Raw genomic sequence first — 12500 nt, forward strand, 5'->3', positions numbered from 1 at the left:
TATATATATATATTAAATAATATATATATGATAATTATATTTACATATTATATATGTATCATATATTCTAGATATTATTATGTAAATATGATTTTGTTGAACTAAAGAAGATTTTTTTCATTGTTTTTGACAGCGATTATCGAAATAAACGTCCTTTAATATCAGGATTGAATACTTTTTCTCTCAATGGCACCAATTGCAGAATGGCCCGTTTGTTCGGGAGCCCACTTTAGTGAAGGATTTTTGCAAATGTAATTTACTTTTGGTGTGAAATGTATTTGTTTCGCGTTGTGTCTTTGAATGTCAGTATAACTAGAGCTCATACAATGATGACATAAGAAAACAAGTGATAAATGTCCCGAAGTTTCTTCGGCGCAATCGAGTTTTCTGTACAGCGTATAATGCTGTATGAAACTTTCAGCCACGGCCCATGAAACTCTTACCCGCGTCCCATAAAACTTAGCCACGGTCCGGTGGTGGCCTGTGTTGTTGGTACGTGTAGCAGTGCCAGAAGTACAATTAGGGCTAACTTTATTCTGAAATAAAATAATAACTACTGAGGCTATAGGGCTGCGATTTGGTATGTTTGATGATTGGAGGGTGGATGATGGACATACAAATTTGTAGCCGTCTAGCCTCAGTAGTTTTTAAGATCTGAGGACGGATAGGAAAAAGAGCGAGCAGAAAAAGTGTGGACGGACAGACAGAGCCGACAGAATAGTTTTCTTTTACAGAAAACTAAAAATGTGGTTTGTGAAAAACACTAGTTGCGATTGTAACCTTACTAAATTTTGTGGTTGGTAGTGAAGTCAGGAACATAGATACTTGATGCATGTCGCACTGAAAAGTTGGGTATGAAAATGATGTGGTAAAGAAGGAAGTTACTGAACTTTAAAGCCTATTACTTATTGACTTACCGGCGTAACTTAGCAAGATCTAAGTTATGAGAATATGTTTTCTTAGATATATCTTTTAGGTTGTTTGTGACGTTCTAGTCTTCCAACTTTTGGAGTTTAGGCCATAATACTGCATCACAAATTGGCTCTGGGTGTGAGTTCTCCTCCATACGACCTGGAAATACATGAATTGTGACAGCTCGCTCTCTCTCTCTCTCTCTCTCTCTCTCTCTCTCTCTCTCACTTTCATACCCAACTTTTCAGAGCCTGCCAAGTGCGACATTCATCAAGTATCTAAGTTGCTGGTGTAGCCTGTGTACATACATATATATATATATATATATATATATATATATATATATATATATATATATATATATATATATATATATACTTATATACATATACATATATATATGTTTATGTATATGTGTATATGTATATAATTTATATATATATATATATATATATATATATATATATATATATATATATATATATACACAGTATATATATACACACATATATTCAGCATGAAGGACAAAAACAGGGTGCCTCCAGAAAGAGGCATCATGTACGACAGTAACTGCCACATTTATACTGTTACTTGTGATCCACAGATGAACTCGTTGTGCAGAAAACTTCTGCATCATCAGCCACCTCCTACTTAGGTAGGGGGCTGGATAGGCAAAGCTTCCAAGATAATAAAACTTTCCTTTCGCTCCGCCTCCACCTCCCTTATAACACTTTAGTTATAAACACTTCATTGACCTACCGTCCTACATTCTTTCTGCAGAGCTAAACCACTGCAAAGCACCGGGATCCTTCCTTCCTTCCTTCCTTCCTTCCTTCCACCTGTGTTAACTTTACACCACTTCCTCTACAGTTTTCTTCGCGGTTTCAGTCATTCTTACGCCAATTATACAGAGCAGATGGCTTATTTCAAATACCCTAGCCATTTTTCTTTCTTAAGCATTCAGCATCTGAACTTCACTTCCACAAAATAGAGCTGATTCAACACTACATTTGTACTTTCTCAGTCTAGATTTCATATGTATATGAAGTGTCTTCCCAGTGCAGTGTTTTACATCCACCTTGATTTCTTCCTTACTTTAACTTTTTACCTATACTGTGATTCATCTCTCCCTTTTATCCTGTTATATTTGCTCCCATATAGAATGAGGTCAGCTTAATATGAACTGAACGAATGAATCAATATATATATATATATATATATATATATATATATATATATATATATATATATATATATATATATATATATATATGTATATTTGCACGTGGGCGTGTATGCATGTGTACATATCCACTTAACTACATCATACTACTTTATCATTTTAGCCAACACTTTTATATGTTGTCGAACATCAGTGTTTTTGATCTGTGGGATTTGCCACTGACAATGTTGTCCATCGCCTTCCAAATATTAAATATGTACTGTCATTTGCTTCCGTTTCGTAGAAATGTTAATCTCATGCCAGGAAGATCATGCTATTCATCTGGCCAAAACGGGATAAAAAGGCGAGTGTACGCAGTTCCTAGGTGTAAACCTTTCTGCTGCTAACTCTCAGAGCGCCAAATACGTGTGATCTCTGATTTTGCGAACGTGCAGGCTTCTGGTTTTCTCAGCAAGTTTTCGTGGATGAGTTTGTTAGGCCTCCCCTCTATCTTGACTTCAGCAGAACTGACACCCTTTTTCAGCTGGGTGGACCTGCCATCGGTAATTTGGGAGAAAACTCGGTCCCAGTAATCTTGAGTCTTGAGACTATACCCTTCTGTCACAGCGCCCATTGCTCCCATCTCACTGGGAAGGCAAGGACGTGTTTCAGCGTCATCTGTTGGACCTGGACGATGTTTGAACACGGAACTAGTACAGTGCAAGTTAGTGGAAATGTCAGTGAGCTACTAGGACGAATTATATATATATATATATATATATATATATATATATATATATATATATATATATATATATATATATATATATATATATATATATATATATATATATATATATGTATGTATGTATGTGTATATATATATATATATATATATATATATATATATATATATATATATATATATATATATATATATATATATATATATATATATATATATATATATATATATATATATATATATATATATATATATATATATATATATATATATATATATATATATATATATAATAGTGAAATAAACACATGGGAACGTGTTTCACGGAAATAGATTTCTGACATACACACATATATAAATGTGTGTGTGTGTGTATATGCATATATGAACTTCACATTCTAATAGTTAACACACTCATCTTACTAGTGAAACTGGCTTGAAATCTTATGGGCATTTTCCATTAATACCCATTTTGCTCTGCTTGACGTTATCAGCGGGTCAAAACCACAGATGGAGTTGATTGTTGGGCCAGCAGCCTCATCACGAAGTGTTTGAGCGACCCACCCACTTGAAGGAAAAAACTTAATTGAATAAGGCGTCATCAAGTCTTTAACCAATTAAAGAAAATAAATTATTTGCTTTAGATAAGCAATTTTTGGGGCTAATTTTTTATGGGTGAATAAAAATGGGCACAAACATTACGTTTTAAAGGTGAGTAAAGGTCAGTTGTAGTATGCAAAACGAGACGTAAATTCGCGAAACAAGTTCTTTTTCAAGAACATAAGGACAAGAGTCAGGTAAAGAAAGTTCTTTTTCTATCGGAGGAAATGAGGATTTCTTTGACTTTTAAAAGGAATGAATGACGGCAGTATAAATGTAAAAAGGATTTGTGACCTGGAGAGAGAAAGTCTTCAGATAAAGTTTCTTCCTGGATTTTTTTCTTTTAGGGAAGTGATGGGAAAGAAGTCAAAACTTTATCTCCTTGATAATGATACCATGCGTTATTGAGAGAGAGAGAGAGAGAGAGAGAGAGAGAGAGAGAGAGAGAGAGAGAGAGAGAGAGAGACTAGATCGTTATGGTAGGGAGCAGTATAGAAGAGAAACATGGGCTTCGTAGTGAAGTGGATAGGCAAGATAGAAAAGGGATGAGGGTCCCAAACCTCATTGCGTCATAAAGACAGCCCTTATGGCCCCGATAACTACGCCTTGTTTGCTGACGGAGATTCGCCGTAGTGAATTTGTTTTGTTTCGCTGAGGGTAATGGTGAGTGTTTTCATGTGGCATTTATGTGTGTAAGAGTTTATACATCCATACGCACTTTCTTCCCCTTTCTTCTTCTCACATAACATAGCAACAAAGTTAGGAAGATCTGCTGGAAATTTTTCGATTTACTGTAGGACATGCAGCCAATTAATCGGAAGTCATAATTAAGTCCAGAGTTACCTTTACTTTACCTTGCTTGTATTTTTATTTACATGAGCACCTTTCAGTCTTGTGATGCCAATTGACAAAAGTATCATATTTTGGCATTAGGCCTACATGTCATGAATTTCGTATGTATCTGTTGCTTTGTTTTCTTTACGCCAGCTGTCGTGTATTTATTTTTATGCGTGATAAGGTGTAGAGTTTGTGGAACATTTTTGTGTTCCATTTTATTTTGTTTATTGTTGTATCAATAGTACTTAAGGTTTTTGTTATTCTTAGATTGAATTTCCTTAATTATCACTTTTAGTCACTATATTCAGGCGAGTCAAACATTTTAGTTCATCAACATATTTTTTCTCAAACTTTTGGTTATTTGTAATTCATCCTAAGTCCAACAGAATTTTATGTTATTGAAACAGACATCGTTTTTATTCCATGATATCTTCATCTTATTAGATTTTATATCATTATTCAGTATCTGATTACAGTTTATGTTTATTAGTTCAAATAAGTAAACTGTCCACGTTTTAACAAATATTAATTTGTAGGAAGTGAGCTTGTGTCAACTTCGTCATCTGGGGAGTTCTCTTCGCTACATTGTCCTTGCTTCTTGGAAAGCAAACTGAAGGGTCATTGCGAGTGACATTTTGCAGGCGTTGAACTGAAACTGGATGGGGTAGTGATGTTCTCGCAGAGTCCAATCATTTATTGCTAGGGAGCTCTGCTTTTTTAATGTCCACACCTGTTCTGCAAGTATTTATTGGACGTTCGTGCAGTCACAGTGCGCGAAATTGGATGGGCAAAAACGCTGTAATAATTTATTTTTTCTTAGGGTAAAATTGGAAGAGTTCCTGTTTTAAAGAACCCTCAGTTGTGATTCAGACCTTTTTCGATTCGAAGGCAAGTTATTCTTAATTCAGTGTTATTGTATTGAAGGTGGTGCAAGTTTTCCTTATTTACCTAAATAAATAGTAATGCAATTTATGGGTGACTAATTATTTGGTAATCAAATTACGCCAACTGAAGGTTACTTCAATGTGGGTTCAGGTAAATACACCGACTTTAAAGGAAACCTGTCATATGCTTATTCTGCTGTCATGCTCATTATTCTTATTTATTTCTCTTAGTAAGTAATATGAAATTTTACAACGTTGGCCACTTATATACATTTAATTTGAAATCGGTTGTTCTGTTAACCCTTTCAATACGATCATGCTGTGACAGTAGGTCGGGAATGTTCTGTGTTAAAACGTGTCAGCCGCATTATGTTGTGTAAGTAAAGAATGTTAGGCTTTGCATTATTTCTGTAGTGTCAGTATGTAACGCTGTTTCAGTTCCGTGGCATCAATAAAGGATTTCCACAGGACACTTGCACATAATATGCTGGAGGACGTAATAGCACATTTCACAAGCCTGTTCACTTGTGGGTAGCAGGGTCTTATAGAGAAGTTACGAATGTCATCTACTACAATAATTTACCTTTGCTGCCACATTTTTCCAGGTAGCGCTTTAAGAAAATGTATTCCTCATTGTAAATTGAAATATGTTTCACAAAAACAGCAGTAAATTTGAATAAATTGACCCTTATTTTTGTCACATATTGAATTTGTCAATACTAATAATTCTTTCTTGCTTACATCGCACTGCTCTGAGTTCACTCTCTCAGGATTAGGCACACGCTATTTATATCTTAGTCAGAACAAGTGTCTCTCTGAATGCCACATACTTTTCTGTGTTTGCTTCATTTTATTTTTTGTATTTTTCTTTTTTAAGTATCTGAAATTTTGCTTCCTATTTTTCACAAGAAAAGTTTCCAGTGTATACCAAGAAAAAAGGCCTAGAACAAGCTTCTATGCGTAACTATGTGGTAAGGATAAAAAAAGTTCTTTAAAGTGAAATCTCCATTTCTTGCTCTAATATGACTTACTGTGTAAATTAAGATTGTGATCTCTCAAACGGAAAGCGTAGATTATACTGTTTTTAATGCGCCGAATGTCCAGAGCCTGAGTGGACAGCTTTGTTTACTTCTAATCCTTTGGGTTCTTAATTGCTTCAAGGTTGCCATTTCATGAAAAAAAAAAAAAAAACTTGTCGGTAACTTGACGTCATAGAAGCAGACTGTAAGGCGGACAAAGAGGCTCTTATCCGTGCCACCTCAAGTATATTATTGTCCTTCTCTCGTCATGACAATTGCCCTTTAAGTTGCGGCTCACATCAGCGTTAATGAAAACAGCAACCTAGTCTTGTGTTGCCTGGCCGAAAACTCTTTATCTCAAAGAAGCCTCATCCTTCCCTTCGGTTTCCCGCCAAAACACTTGCGTCTTGCTTGTGGTGGCGAATAAGCGGAAATTAACTCTGCAACAGTTGTTCCATTGATAACGTAAACAACTGGGTGTGTGTGTGTGAGAGAGAGAGAGAGAGAGAGAGAGAGAGAGAGAGAGAGAGAGAGAGGGGTTTCTTTGTGCTTCTGAAGAGATTCCACTGTTCTTTCTCTATGTTATTCGTTATTCTGCCAGAAAACAAGAGACATCTATACATGGAAAACAACAAAATGGTTTATATATCTGAGTTGAAGTCTGTTTCTGTGCTCGCTTTTGCAAGTAATCTTCATTAACGTTTTATCAATGACCAAGGTTTGTTCATCATTCATGTTGTTTATTCAACTGTCATTTTAACCGGTTACGCACCGAGAAGTTTCATTTTTCGTTATTTGATTTGTGTCGTACATTTAATGAGGTTATTTCGTATGGGAGACCTGGTTGCTAGTATTATATGTTTCGTAGGTTCACAAGAGTTATTTAGGTTTTGTGTGTCTTTTACGAATTACTTTCTCAAATGACTAAAACTTACACGAACGTTATTTTTTATGCCAGTCTCTAAAGACTTGAGTCAGAGAAAGCTTGACACCGTCGTGGCTAGAGCCATTCTTGTCAGTGTGATCCATGGGTTGCATCAAGAGGAGAACAGTCAGCACAAGCTCCCGAATATGACGCTTTGTCAGAGTTTTGAGACCTTTACCTCTTTAATTTAGCCATATCTTTTCAGTTAACTTCACAATAAAAAAAAAAATCTCTCTGAAGTTTCATGTTTGTGTGTGTGTGTGTGGGGGAGATGTAACTGTTATCGGGGTCAGTTATATTCAGGCAGTTACGAATAAGACAAAGAAAAAGAAGAATCGGAGCTTAGTGGAGAAAGACCTGGACTGAAAATGCTTCTTTAATAAATTTAAAATTTCATTTACTATTCCCAAAAATTCAGATCAGGTGACCTGGTAAGATAGGAAAATCAGATTGTAGTGACTCCATTAAGAAGTGGCTCATGAAGCGATGCGCGCTTGACCGAATTGTCCTTCTGTCTTATCAAAGGAGTAAACTTACCAGAGAACAATTAAGAAGAGTGTGGTTTTAATTACACCCAGTTCATTGAAACCTGATTGTCAGTTTTGTTTAAGGTGTTTCGCTGTGACGGAAATCTGTAAAAGATTTACTGTGTCGCAGCAGATACTGAAGATACTGAACAATCTCATGAGAAATAAAAGAGGATTATGTAGCTGGACGGTGGATACATAACAGAAACACGATACAAATACCGATAACTGGATTTTAGGATTATCCTAATGGACATAAAATTTATGAAATATAGTATACTTCAATTAACGTACGGTGTATGACTACTAGATTCTTTATATTTTGTTAAAATTTCGCTAGGGTTACATATCAATTATATTCTTTTGATGTTCCTTTGTATTTGATTCCAGCACAATACTGCTAGATACAGGAATGTTTTTCATGGGTTTCATGTAAAGTGACTTCCTAATGAGAGGGGTGGGTGGTGGGGGCCTGTTGTTGGTAATGAGAATATTTCCTCTAGTCATCGGACATTTGGGATTCTTAATTGTTCGTATTTTTTGTCCGCTGATAACTTAACTTGAATGTGAAAACTGTAGTCTGTACCTACAGTGATCTCATCTTGTATCTTGGATCTCTCAAACACGAAACAGAATATGGCAAAGGTTACAAATGAATTTACTATCAATATCCATTACAGTAACATGTAACCCTACTCTCTCTCTCTCTCTCTCTCTCTCTCTCTCTCTCTCTCTCTCTCTCTCTCTCTCTCTCTCTCTCTTAATTAGAATCTTGCATTTACAGTATTCTTTTGAGGGTAGTATACTAAAGTTTTTAGACCTCTACAAAGACACAAATTTCCATTGGAAGGATTGTATGGGAGAGAGAAATAGTAGGCCAGGTGTGACCCATCCTCCCGACCAATTCGAGATTTCCAGAATTCGTCTGATGCTTTAACATCTTTTATATCTTTCTTTTTATACTGTAACATCCTTATATTCTTAAACCTGTCCCTTGTATTTTTGATTTCTGAAATGTCTAATTTTCTTATATTGTTTCCACAATTTTAAGGGAATTTAGTGAGTCGTCAATTAAGGATCACAATTTTTAATGGACAGCAATCCAGTCTCACTAGCTCCTCTTTCACCAGTGAATATTTATATCTAACTTGGACCGTTTGAAATTTTTTTTTTATTTCATGCAATGTAATGTAGGCAGTTGTTTCTAGACTTAGTATACATACTCACATATCTGTCTGTAGATCAGTCTATCTATCTTTTTGTCTATCCATAACGTGTGATTTCAATTATAGTGATGAAATCATTCGGACAAGAAGTCAATTTTGCGCTGTATTCATCGTGATGTTGAGAATATTTTATTTTACTGATAAAGAAGTTAAGATATTTTTGTTTAGGCATTTCTTTCCATAGATATATGGCTGTTGGTGATTTGTTGTTGGTTACCATAAGGCAGTCAAAAAGATTTTAAATTTGTCATATTATGAGACCAACCATTATGCTTGTCAAGAGGCACAGATTTTAACTTCCTAGAATTTTATAAATAAACTAGGATTATGTCAGTGTATTTGTGCTAAGCAACCCATGTGATTTTATTCAAAAGATGTAATGCTTGTTTCATATAGCTTCGCTTTTTTAAAGGAAGTTTACGAAATATTATAAACATTTTATGATACAGATGCTGTATTAAACAATAATAAATATGCTATGTTAGCAGAGTTTCTTTTGTAAGAAATAATTAAATGGAGATGGGGGAATTTGATCTAATCTCATTATTTGTATTGCTTGTCAAGGCTTTTGCAAGTTTCCTGACATTGTATCTAATATGATGCACATAAATTTTAGAAAGTTAGTATGATAGGAATATTTAGTATGACAGGAATGTTAAGGAAGTTTTGTGTGATGTCCTGTGCGATTGATTTTTTATGCATTGTGGAGGTGTGTACACCAGTGTAACTAATCCTAAATGTTTTGAGGAAATATGTGTACCCCGACTTGAGTGCATTTTATATCGCTGCAATTTTCTACCTAAGTATCTTAGATATGAAATAAAGATGAACTGAGATGAACCAAACTGAATTATCTATCTGCCTGTGTACCTGTCTGTTTATCTATCCATCTCTGTGTATTTGCATATGTATAGTATATGTATATATATATATATATATATATATATATATATATATATATATATATATATATTTATATATATATATATATAGCTTAACTATTTATCTATCTATCTGTCAAATATATATAAATATATGTACAGGCACACACATACATATACATATATATATATATATCTCTGTCCAACTCTGTGCCCATTTTGTAGTCGGAAATGAAAATACAAAAATGGTTTCAGCGCAGTCATTTATGGGATGGCTCTTGTATATGTTTGAATCCCACATCCATTTGAAGGTTTAGCAATAGACTCGTTCACTACCCTACTATTATCATTCATTACCTCAAGTCTATCGAGACGATGATGGTATACATGATATTGTAGCCCCACGTGGTAGGCCTACCTGACGAATCAACTTTCTGTGCACAAGAACAACCATGCGGTCGCTACACAGCTGAGAGAAACAGATTCTCATGATAATGTTTTTTGTAAATATCTCCAGCATTGTTATCGACACCTTTCATGTATTGTTATCATTCTGTACATTACTATGGCAGCTGTTCAACCATATACTATATCTATCTGTCGAGAGGTCGGGACTACTTTGCAGCTCGCACGAGCTGTTGACCTTTGTGAATTTTAAATGAATAAATTAGTAAGCTTCTGACCTGCACTTTCGTTTGTACCTCACTCACATTGGTGACACCAGAGAGATGACCGACTGCTCCAACACTAACGGCCCCCCACATCATCAGTGAAAGCCTCGCAGCTGTCTCCATCCTGTTGCCTCCTTTCATGCCCTACTACTCAGAAGTATGATTTTTTAGGGCGGAAACGATTTTCCGCACAAAGAATACCACCTCGGCAAAATGGAAAGCAGACACAATCCTCGAATTCCTGCCAGACGACGCCTTCAAGTAGATAGCAGGATGGCTCGAGGAACTGGAGGCCCTTATCACCTACGACATCCTGAAGGACCAGCTGAAGTCATCCTTCAGCATGCCACCCGCCCAGAGAGCGAAGAAGTTCCTCAATCACATGGGGACCCTGATAGGCGACGAACAGCCATCACACGTATATAAGCAAGTGTGGCGACTCATCACCCTGCCAGCCAGGGGTGGCCAAACTGAGTCGTCCTTGGACCTCTTGAGGGAGGTACTCCTCACCAGACTTTCCCGCCAGACAGTAGCAGTCATGCCCAAAACCTCCACCATGCCTTTTGAAGAGCTCTTGATCATGGTTGACGAGGTACACACAGCACATTAAGAGCAGCAGACCCCTCACAGCCAGAATCAGCAGCACGTCACACTGAACAGTCATTGGAAAGCGAAGAGGACAGCGATGCAGACGAACCAGCTGCCCCCATTTACAAAAGACGTTTCCCCAGACAAGATGCTAGGGGGAAACCCCCACAGAAGAGGCAAGAACCTCCAGAGGGCATATGGTTCTTTCCTGAATGTTCAGGAACAAGAGAAGAAAGTGCAACAAAGGATGCCTGTTCGCAAAAAATATGCAGTAGGGTTGCACAAGCGACCCACCCATACTAACGTCAGTGGGGAACAGACCGGTTGCCTCGTAAGAGCAATCGCGCCTGCTCACTGCTGTCTTTCTTCCAGGCATGAAAGAAGAACAGAAACATGCTTCTTCCTAAAAGATGAAAGACTTCCTAGTGGACACGGGAGCTTGTAGATCTTTCATCCCGGCCAGACCGGGCGGATGAATCAACCCAGCCGCCACCCCCAACCCCAACTCCAACCCCAACCAACAAGTATCGACAGCCAGTGGAGCGTCACTGACAGTGTACGGAAGGCGGGAGATGAAAGTTACCTACGATGGGAAAGACTGCAACTGGTCTTTCACAACAGCAGACATGACAATGGAGTCGTTAGGGGCGAATTTCCTAACAGAAAACAACTTATTGGTTGACGTCACAGAAAAAACAACTGGTTACCAGAGCAATGCAAAATTCATCTCCTCAGAAGCCAAGCAGACATACAACAGCAAAAGCAGCTTCAAGCGAAAAGAAAGAAAAAATATGCCCCATCGCACTTGACGTCCCACCACCAGAAATGAGAGAATTGCTACGAGAATACGAGGCGTATTCGAGGACGACCTCAAACATGACATAACAAAACCAGTGAAGCACAAGATCCAGCGCCACATAGAAACAGAAGGGGTGCTAACTTTACCTCCACCCTAGGGAATGCCCTCGCCGACAGTCTGGGGACGAAAATCACACGCGCAACAGCCTACAACCCTGAAGCAAACAGGATAATCGAGAGGTTGCACAGATCACTGAAAGCCTCTCTCACCGCCAGATGCCAGGGCGGAAGTTGGAGAAAAGAATTTCTGTGAGTCCTGCTGGGACTCAGAACAACACCTCACGAAGCATTCAACGCATCTCCAGCAGAAGTCCTGTGCTGCCAAGCATTAACATTGCCAGGACGTTTTTCAAGAAAATACAAGCACAACAACAACATCCGAAAGGCGATAGAAGAGTTGTTGCCAGCCAAAACAACCTACCGGGCAAACAGAAAAGTGTACGTCGCCGCAGATTTAAAGAGTTTAAAACACACGTTCATCTGGGTCGATGCACACAGACCCCTCTCTCCCCAGCATACTACGGCCCACACAGAATACTCCAAATATGACCAAAAGCCTACCAGATGATGGTCGACGGGAGGACGAAGTGGGTCTTGATTGTCCGGTTGAAACCAGCATACATACCAAACACCACCCACAGACGTTGGCCTCTCCTTTGCTGGGG

Source organism: Macrobrachium rosenbergii, chromosome 12 (assembly GCF_040412425.1).
Source record: "Macrobrachium rosenbergii isolate ZJJX-2024 chromosome 12, ASM4041242v1, whole genome shotgun sequence".
Taxonomy (NCBI): Eukaryota; Metazoa; Arthropoda; class Malacostraca; order Decapoda; family Palaemonidae; genus Macrobrachium; species Macrobrachium rosenbergii.